This window comes from Cynara cardunculus, unplaced genomic scaffold (assembly GCF_001531365.2).
Source record: "Cynara cardunculus var. scolymus isolate 2C unplaced genomic scaffold, CcrdV1 Un_Scaffold_2164, whole genome shotgun sequence".
Taxonomy (NCBI): Eukaryota; Viridiplantae; Streptophyta; class Magnoliopsida; order Asterales; family Asteraceae; genus Cynara; species Cynara cardunculus.
Window position 1 is genome coordinate 20,703 of NW_020201000.1, and position 10,524 is coordinate 31,226.

The 10,524-nt window shown below is 39.7% G+C and overlaps 1 non-coding gene across 1 annotated transcript; it reads left to right on the top strand.

Moving 5' to 3' along the window:
* Nucleotides 1–9,677: 9,677 nt before the first annotated feature.
* On the top strand, nucleotides 9,678–9,784 carry LOC112502912. The gene has a single exon (XR_003067793.1). It is a non-coding gene; the product is annotated as a small nucleolar RNA R71 (small nucleolar RNA).
* Nucleotides 9,785–10,524: the final 740 nt, after the last annotated feature.

The window sequence follows — 10,524 nt, forward strand, 5'->3', positions numbered from 1 at the left end:
CATCACTTAAGCCGTATTTCGGATCCGCCCATCTCTGGGTCTAAGATATAATATTAACACTTCAAAATGATCAGCTTATCCGCATTTTAAGCACCGTCTTAAGTGACCAAGTTACAAAGTGATAAAAGATAAAAACACCCAAATATTATAAAACATCATAAGTTAAACTCACACCCACACCCACACCCACACCCCCACCCCCACCCATACAAGTAATTTAGCTAGACATAATAAAAGTAATTAAAGACATAAAATAACACTGAAATATAAATTGCATTAATGTAAAACTAAATTACTAGTACAAGGAAGTAAAATATTAGAAATTAAAGACATAATTTAAAGACATAAATTAAAGACATAATTTAAAAGCATAATAATAATTAAGAAAAAGGGAAGAGAGACACACTAGAGAATATTGTGTCTTATATGGTGTTGGGCACACTTGAAAATGGCTCCCCAAGGCCTCTTTATATAGGGGAGAAGAAAGGGAGTAAGGTACACCCAATAATTACCTTAAAGGTAATTACTACAAGTCTAAGAAAATACAAATAAAAATAAAATATAAGAAGGAAGACAACTCATATACAACTGGAGAAAATATCTGGATGAATCTTCAAGCTGTACGTTTCCCAAGAAGCTGCAACAAGGCTGGTAGACATCCCACAGTGGTGCCACAGTGGGCAGTGCTGTCAGAAAAATACAGGTTTTTGGAATAATACCTCTTTCTTTGTGTTTCATCATTTTTTAAAAACTTTTTGGAATAAAAGAGTAAAAACAAGAAAATTAGGTATTTAATAATAGCAAAAAGGGAGAAAATAAATAGGAAATAACTCTTAAAAATAAAAGTTATCACATATGCTCAAGTCTAAAGCTCAATCAGTAGAAATGGTGAAGACTGAGCACAAGATTGTGGGTATAAAGGAGATCTACACAGACGGCCTACTGAATGTCAGGTTTCAGGTGTTTAAAGTCATAAGAAGAGATTCCAAAGAGTGGACGTCCTTAGAAGCTGACTTCAGACATCTTCTATTTGATGATTTTGAAACTATGTACCTAGAGCTTTGTTGTTGGACCATCAGACCTAAAGATGTCCAGATAGCACAGAGGCTATTAAACGGTTTATGCTCATACAAATTAAACTTATGTATGTAAGTGATCTTTGATCTTCGAGGTGCAAAATTAATCGGTGGGACTTTTATCGGGTTAGTGTTTTTGGCTAAAAAAATTCCCCCAAACTTGTCTTAGAGTGACAACAATTGCTTTGAATGATTTCGACTTTTCGGCTCTTTTTGTTGTGTCTTTGACACTTTCAAGAAACCCAAGAAGTGATATTCACTTTTTGTCTTTGGGTTAAAGCATTTTGCTTTATTTTTTTCTATTTTTTTGTGTCTTCCAATTTTCCGAAGACATTTGGTATTTCAAGAATTTTTTTCTCAACATTTTGGCAAACAACCTCCCCCAAACTTAAACTAAACAATGTCTGCATTGTAAAAACGGGTTTAAAGTGTTTGGTTTTGGTGACAATGGAAAGTGTTTGAGCCAAAAAGAAAGATGGCCCTGTCATTTTAATTTTTGCAACTCAAAGATTTCATCAAGGAAATCGCACCTGAAAATGAAGAATAAGCCAACGATATACCAAAAAAAATTATCAACGCCCAAATAAGAAACAAAAGTAAGTTAGAGTAGCAATTTATCAAAAGACCTAATCACATATCAACGACCACCATATATGAACACAAAAGGAGGCGATCGGATAAAGTATTAAACACCCAATCCAAAAAATATTGTTTTTGAGTTTCAAAAGTCCTAACGAAACACCAAGGAAGACGATCAATCCAATTTACCCGTGTCGTCCCAAGAAGCGGATGCCTCACCCGTGGCATCTGGTGTGGTAGTCCGTCTAATCTTCAAAAGCCTAACTTGAGGATAGCAAAGGCCTTCGGGAAAGTGCGGGATCTCCGAAGCTAGCATAACATTCTTGTGCGATAGGAACTTGTTCACGACCCGGTTCCTATCTCGGGTATACATCCAAAACTTCTCCGAACACGTCGTTAGTCCGGCAACTCGATCTTCCACTTGAGTGATTCTCTCGGTAACCTTGGCTAAAGCATCAACTATCGTCCCCATCTTCTGGTTACATTCCTCCCATTGACTAGCCATGAGCGATAACCAAACCTCCGAACCATACCCCGTGGCCGTAGGTGGTATTGGCGGGATGTCGGTATTGGTCGGAGGGGTAGTTGCAGCTGGTTTGGAGGCTGGAACAACAGGGTCTTCGGGCCTTCGAGGGCTGGTGGCAACAGGTCCATGTGAGAGTTGTGGACCGGTAGCATCATCGGCTAAGTCAGTATTTTCTTGGTCCGGTTTGTGCATGCGGTTAACCGTTCGTTGATCAAGCAAGGAATGGTTGAAGGCAATGATGTCATGCTCCGAAACAGGTACCCTTGCGGCTGTCAATAGCTTCGTGATCAAACCTGGAAAAATCAAACGCAAACTAGCTCGCACAGTCGATGTTAGTATGGTCGAATATACGAGAGCGCCCACGTCGATCGGGAGTTCCTTTATGATGCAATAAACCAAAATACACTTCGCCCGAGACAATGTACGATCATGCATGGAAGGCATGATATTGTGATGCACAAACTGAAACTAAAGGGCTGCCTCTTACGTCAAATATCCGGACATCAAAATCTTTCTACGGTTGTCTTGAGACCAACCGCATCCGGGTAAAAGAAGCGCTCATGCGATATCGTCTTCCGGCACATCAAATCCACCATCTATGAATTGTCAGTATGAACATAATAGGGAGCGGTGAGACCAAGCATCGAGTTTAATTTCGGTGCCGTCCAATTGACCTGCGTTTCTCGAATGACGATTGTGTCATTTTTGGAACTCCCGATAGTTGCGAAAAATTCCTTAACCAACGTCTCGTTTACTTTGCATGGGATGACTATCATGTTTTCCCAATGATGAGCAAGTAAATGGTGTTTAACGCACATCAGTTTATCGGTAAGTTTCGGGTCAAAAGCCCATTCACACAAAAATCTATTATTTCGTATAAGATCCAACCGATCATCAAAGGATGAAGATGTACCTCTCGATCACGAAACAGTCCATCGTCTACGCAGTGTCGGGACTGGAGTTTCTTCCTCTTCCGGCTCATAATCCTCATCGAGAGCCTCCATCACCTTTGCTTTACCTTTTCCCGCCATTGTTGGGACTTAGTCTTCGGCCCACCCGAAGCTTGACTCGATGAACGAGTTTGTCTCCTTTCAACAATAGGGGCTGTTTCGGGGGGTTTTATCGGGCTTTTTATCGGCACCAATGGTTGACGGTGTCTCGAACGAAAAAGTTTCGGTTTGTCCTCCCTCCGGTATACCTTCAAAATCAAATGTAATATCGTCCAAGCCTTCATTCTCACCCTCCCCCATTTGGTTCAAATCGAACCATGAGAGATTTGGGGAAACCGTGGGTTAAGAGGCTAGGGTTGGTTTATCATCACTTGGGATAGGTGTAGAAATGGGTTTTGATGGTGCAATCGTGGGAGGGGCGTATGAAGTACTCAATGAAATAGAAAATGGTTTTGGGGTCGAAGATGATGCGGCCAAATGAGATGATAGAGCCACCCTTGTGAGGACAGCCATACCATCATCATCATAAGAGAGTACGGTGGTGGTTGGGGGTGATGAGTGTTGTATGGATAAAGATGGAGGAGGAGGACTTACACTCGCCGGAGGGAGGTTGTGGAAGGTGGCAATGGTGCTCGCAACGATGGCACTGGGGTGATGAGTGCTCGGCTGACGAGGATGCAGTGGGTGCGGTCGACTGCGCATACCGGTGGTAGAAGCGGCGACGGTCTGTCACCGGCGAAGCGAACGCCGAGAAGGATGGTTGCGGACCGGCTGTTTTGGTCGCGCCATGGAGGAAGTTTTGGCAGGCGGTTTCTTCGAAGAAGAAGGTGGGAGACGAAAGAGTGAAAGGAGAAATGAGGGAGAAGTGAAATAAGTGGGTTTTGCTTAAAAAGAACTTTTTTTTAAAACTTTGGGAAAGAAAAAAATGAAAAAGGTGATTTGAGAGATCATGATTACAAGTTATTTTTGTTTTTATTTTAAAAAAAAGATGACCAAATAGAATGACCTCATGTTATGATGTCTCCTCTAAGGGTACAAGTACTTGTATAAAATACAAGTATTCTACCCAACATTTCACAAAAAGAAATATGTTGAGAATACACACTTGAAAATTTTATTTTCAAGATTTCTTCAAAAATTGGTCATTATTTAAAATAAAATCTTGCTCTTCTTCATCACATTTGAAAAATGTAAAAATTTCTTTTATCACCTTCCCATTTATTTATTTTTTCTAAACATTTTGCTCAAAAACCCACTTAATCATCCAAGAATGTCCTTGGCCAATGATTTGACTCTCAAACCATCTTTTCACAATCTCCCAAGTTTACCTCAAGGTGACATCATGTGTCATTTCCTTAAACACCACAATTTCCAGCCAATTTCCTATTATCAAGAAAAGAATGTATATGTTGACACAAGAAAAATAAAATGTTGCTGGCTTCTCTTTTAAAATTCGGATGACCCAGACAGTGGGCACAAACTACCCACTGTCTACTCAAAAACACCAGATTTTCCTTATTATTATTATTTTTTCTTTTTCTCCATTTTTGCTTTCAAAATAAAATATTTACAAAGTTTTGAAAATCCTTTTCAAAAATCACTGGGTTGGATCGATTATTCCCTCCGGGAGAAAATGCTTTATCCTATGCCCGTTACTTTATAAGTGGTGTTGTCCTGAGGGTTTAAAAGATCAACATTTCCGAATTTTCCCACATTTACTATGGTAAATGGTCCAAACCATCTCGACTTAAGTTTTCCAGGAAAAAGCTTTAGTCGAGAATTAAAAAGAACTTTTTGACCATTTTCAAAAATTCGGCGATTTATCCTACGATCATGCCAAAATTTTGTTTTTTCCTTGTTGAGTTTGGCATTCTCGTAGGCATGAAATCTCCATTCTTCCAACTGATTAAGTTGGAATTTTCTGTTCGCTCCCGCCGAATTTGCGTCCAAATTAAATTCTTTTATCATCCAAAAAGCCTTATATTCCAATTCGAGCGGGAGGTGACATGTTTTTTCAAAAACTAACTGGTACGGCGACATTCCTAAATGGGTCTTGAATGCGGTTCGGTATGCCCATAATGCATCATCCAACTTGAGCGACCAATCCTTATGATCCGGTCTTACAACCTTTTCTAAAATATTTTTAATTTCTCGGTTCGAAAGTTTGGCAAGACCATTCGTTTGGGGATGGTATGTCGTAGCTACTCGGTGTTGGATGTTGTATTTGCTAAGAACGGTAGATAGCATTCAATTCATAAAATGTGTTCCTTCATTGCTTATCAAAGCTCGGGGAGTTTCAAAACGGACAAAAATATTTTTATGTAAAAAATCGATTACCGTTTTCGCATCGTTCTTCAGGCATGCCTTAACTTCCACCCACTTTGAAACATAATCAACCGCTACCAAAATATACTGATTATCGAAAGACATAGGAAACGGTCCCATGAAATCAATGCCCCAAACATCGAAATGTTCGACTTCAAGAATATTATTTAAAGGCATCTCGTTTCGTTGGGACAAGTTTCCCATTTTTGACACTGCTCATATCTCTTTACAAAATTAAATGCGTCTTTAAACAATGTAGGCCAAAAAAATCCACTTTGTAAGATTTTTGCCGCTGTACGTTGTCCACCAAAATGGCCACCATACGGTGAAGCATGACAATCTTTCAACAAAGATGGGATTTCAAAATTCGGGACACATTTTCGCAAGACCTGATTAGCTCCTATTTTGTAAATAGATGGATCGTCCCATAAGTAGTGGTTATAGTCATGAAGAAATTTCTTAAAACGTTGACCGTGAAGATGATGTGGCTTAAGCCCACAAGCAAGATAGTTGGCAATATTGGCATACCATGGAAGTTCATTTGAATGATTTTCTTGTATTGCCAAAATATACTCGTCGGGAAAAGTTTCTTTTATCACATGGTTTTCCCGACTTGACACTTTGCCTTCGGTCCTTGATAAATGATCGGCCACTTGATTGTCACATCTCTTGCGATCAACTATCTCTAGATCGTCAAAGACCTTCCAGCATAGTGGTAAAGGCTTGGGCATGGCATAGTCATGAACTCGAGTTCGAGCCCTGGGAGGGGAGTGTTGGCGACATTTAAGTGGGGCCATGTTTAGCCTCCAAATTTGTCGGGGATTAGTCGGGCTTTAGCCCAGACACCCTATCAAAAAAAAAAACTATCTCTAGATCGAATTCTTGCAAAAGAAGAACCCATCTGATAAGCCTCGTCTCGGCTTAGCGTCGGTCTTATTAAAGAGATATTTGATGGCAGAGTGGTTCGTATGAACGGTAACTTTGGTGCCAATCAAGTAGGATCAGGAATGATTGAATACAAATACTACCGCAAGTAATTCTTTTTCTGTGGTGGTATAATTTAACTGAGCCTCCACCAAGGTTTTACTTATGTAGTAGATGGGGTGAAAAATCTGTTTTCGCTTTTGTCCAAAAACGGCACCTACGGCCCAGTCACTTGCATCACACATAACCTCAAAAGGTTTTGTCCAATCCGGGACAATGACAATATGTGCCGAGACAAGAGCCTTTTTAATGGTTTCAAAAGCTTTTTTACAATCAAATGTAAATTCAAAAGTTTGATCGACATGCAACAAATTACACAAGGGTTTTGCAATTTTAGAAAAATCCTTAATAAATCTACGGTAAAAACCCGCATGTCCCAAAAAACTTCGAATGCCTTTGACCGAAGATGGTTTGGGCAATTGCAATATTACCTCGATTTGTGCTTTATCAACCTCCAAACCATTTTTAGAAATCATGTGACCCAAAACGATTCCTTCTTGTACCATAAAATGATATTTTTCCCAATTTAAAATTAAATCATGGATTTCACATCTTTCTTTAAATTGTCAAGACAATTTTCAAAAGATGTACCAATGACAGAAAAGTCATCCATAAACACTTCCATAGTGTCCTCAATCATGTCCAAAAAAATTGACATCATGCACCGTTGAATGGTAGCCGGTGCGTTACAAAGACCAAACGACATACGCCTAAAAGCAAAAGTTTCGAAAGGACAAGTGAAAGTTGTTTTCTCTTGGTCCTCGGGTGCTATGTGAATTTGGTGTAACCCTAGTAACCGTCCAAAAAGCAATAATATTCTTTTCCGGCCAATCTATCTAGCATTTGGTCAATAAATGGCAAAGGGAAATGGTCCTTTTTGGTTGTTAGGTTCAATTGCCTATAGTCCATGCAAATCCGCCATCCGGTGACGGTCCTAGTGGGGATGAGCTCATTTTTTTCGTTGGTGATAACCGTAGTTTCACCTTTCTTCAGTACACATTGCACCGGACTCACCCATTCGCTACTGGAAATAGGATATATAATACCCGCATCTAACCACTTCAAGATTTCTTTCTTCACAACTTCTTTCATAATGGGATTTAGTCTCCTTTGCGGTTGCACTTTGCCAACTCTATTTTCTTCCAAGATAATCTTATGTTGGCAAAGGGAGGGACTAATTCCCCTGATATCTGCGATGGTCCAACCTATGGCTCTTTTGTGAGCTTTTAATACCTCTGTCAACCTCAATTCTTGCTCATTACTTAATTTCGAAGAAATAATTACGGGTAATTTTTCCTCCTCCATAAGATAAACATACTTAAGGTGACTAGGTAATGGCTTTAACTCCAAATTGGGGGCTTTCTCTATGGATGGTGGTTGGACAATTCTATCCTTAAAGTCAAGTTGCTCAAATGCCGCTAAATCTTCCAAATCTTCCAACTCATCATTTTCTTCCAAAATGTCCCCAAGATTTTCCCCAATGTTATTTTTGTAGGAAACGTCAATCAAACTTATTTCTAGATCTTTACCTAAAGTAGATATGACTGAACAATCGCCTACCTCTCCATGAAACTTAAGGGAATTAAACACATTAAATTTCACTTCTTGATCACTAACTCTCATGGTCAACTCCCCATTTTGCACATCAATTAATGTTCTCCCGGTTGCAAGAAAAGGTCGTCCTAAGATGATGGGGACATTCTTGTCAGCTTCATAGTCCAAAACTAGAAAATCGGTCGGAAAAATAAATTTATCGACTTGGATCAAAATATCCTCTATTTTACCTTTAGGATATGCAATGGACCTATTGGCCAATTGTAAAGTCACGGTCCTTGGACGGACTTCACCTATTCCAAGCTTGTTAAAAACTGACAATGGCATAAGATTACCCCAAATCACATAGGGCATGGCCTACTTCTTTTCCTCCTATAGAACAAGGGATGGTGAAACTTCACGGGTCTTTTAACTTTGGAGGAATTTTACAAGTAAGGAGTGCACTACATTCTTTGGTCAAAGCAACCGTTTCAAATTCATTCAACCTTCTCTTTTTATGCAAAATGTCTTTCAAAAATTTAACATAGCTTGACATTTGCTCGAGAGCTTCTAGCAACGGTATGTTAATGTGGAGTGTTTAAAGATGTCAAAAAACTTCTTAAACTGCTCGTCCACATTTTTGCTTTTCATTCTTTCTAGAAAAGGTAAGTTCTGCAAATCTGGAGCTGGTTGAACAGATTTGGTTGGTTGGACAGTGGGCACAATCTTCCCACTGTCGGGCTTTTCAGCAGAGAGCTGCACATTACTGAAAGTTGAAACAGGGACTGTTTTCTGGACAGAAATAGATTTTTGAGTTTCTTCCGTGGAATGACTTAAAATTGGAAAATTTGACATATCAAAAGCATGTGAAACCTTGTTTTGATGTGTCGGTTTTTCGACGATTTCACTTGTGTCATCATTGACTTTTGAACTCTCGTTACTCAACACGGTCATGTCTTTGATATGTTCTTTACCCTTAGGGGTTTCTGTGTCACTAGGCAAAGTTCCTAAAGGTCTACCCTTAATATTGCATTGGTTTGATTTATAAAACCTTTAAGTAATGATTCGATTGAACCATTACCGTCCGATGCATTTTGCCTAGGCATATGTGAGTGTGAGGATTGTCCATTTTGGTAGTTGTGTGAAGCACCTTGCCCATATCCCGAGGGATTTTGTGGCCGATTTTGGACTTGAGTAACCCCGGGGGGTTGAAGTCCAGGATTTCCGGCCCAAGAAAAATTGGGGTGATTCCTCCAATTTGAATTATATGTGGGAGAAAATGGACTATTTCTAGCATGACTCCCAACATAATTCACCGAGACGGGATTTCCGGGGCAATATTCATAAGAATGGCCCTCTCCGCAAAAGACACAATATTCAGACATAGGTGGCTTGGACATTATGGATTGAACTTGATTATTCTCTCCATTCAAACGTAAATTGTTTTTAACCAAATTAGTTAAAGCTACAATTTAAGCATTTAAAGCAGAGATGACATCAATTTCATGGATACCTGAAGCAGACTTAGAAACAACAGCACGAGGATTTGACCATTCCGTATTATTACTAGAAATTTGTTCCAGAATGTCATGTCCTTTGTTGTAAGTCTTAGCTGTGAATGCTCCACCGGCCGTTGCGTCAAGAATACTTTTAGCAGAACTGGAGATGCCATTATAAAATGTCTCCAATTGAATGCAATAAGGGATTCCGTGGTGAAGACATTTCCGTAGAAGGTCCTTAAATCTCTCTCATGCATCCGAAACTGCTTCATCTTCTTCTTGTCAAAACGTCATAATTTCATTTCTAATTTTTACATTCCTCGTCGGAGGAAAGTATTTTTTCAGAAATTTTTCCTTCATTCCAAGTTAGGATCGAGTTTGGTGGTTGAGAATTTAGCCATGCTCTAGCTCTATCCTTCAATGTGTAAAGGAAAAGCGTTAAGCGTAAGGCTTCTTGTGTGACTCCGAGAATTTTAAAATGATACGTCATTTCGATAAAAGATTTTAAATGAGAGTGCGGATCTTCCGACGATAATCCCCCAAATTGACCCATTGCGGAAATCATTTGGAACATTACCGGTTTTGGTTCAAAAGTTGTGGCTGTCATTTCGGGCCTACCTATTCCCGCGGCCAACTGACCGAATTCGGGAGTTGCATAGTCCCGTATGCCTCTATTTTTATCATCGGCAATATTAACCGTGGCCTCCCATGGAGGTGGATTATCCCCCATGGTTTGGTTACGATTATTTCTACCTCTTCTAATGGTTCTTTCTAATTCAAGATCAAGAGGTAAAAGTTCACCGTATTGTAGCCTTGGCATACAACACGGGAAATACGAGTGAACAAAAGAACAAGACTCAAATGAAAAATCAATATCTCAGGATAAAAATCGTGTTACCTTCCTAGCAGCGGCGCCAAAAACTTGACAGGAAGGGATCGTTCGTGTTCACCTAGTGGGCAGAATGTCCCCACAGTGGCGGTGCAAGTGCACACCGACACTATGATCGCTTGCAAGTAATAATGTGGTACAAAGTACCGAGATCGTTCCAACA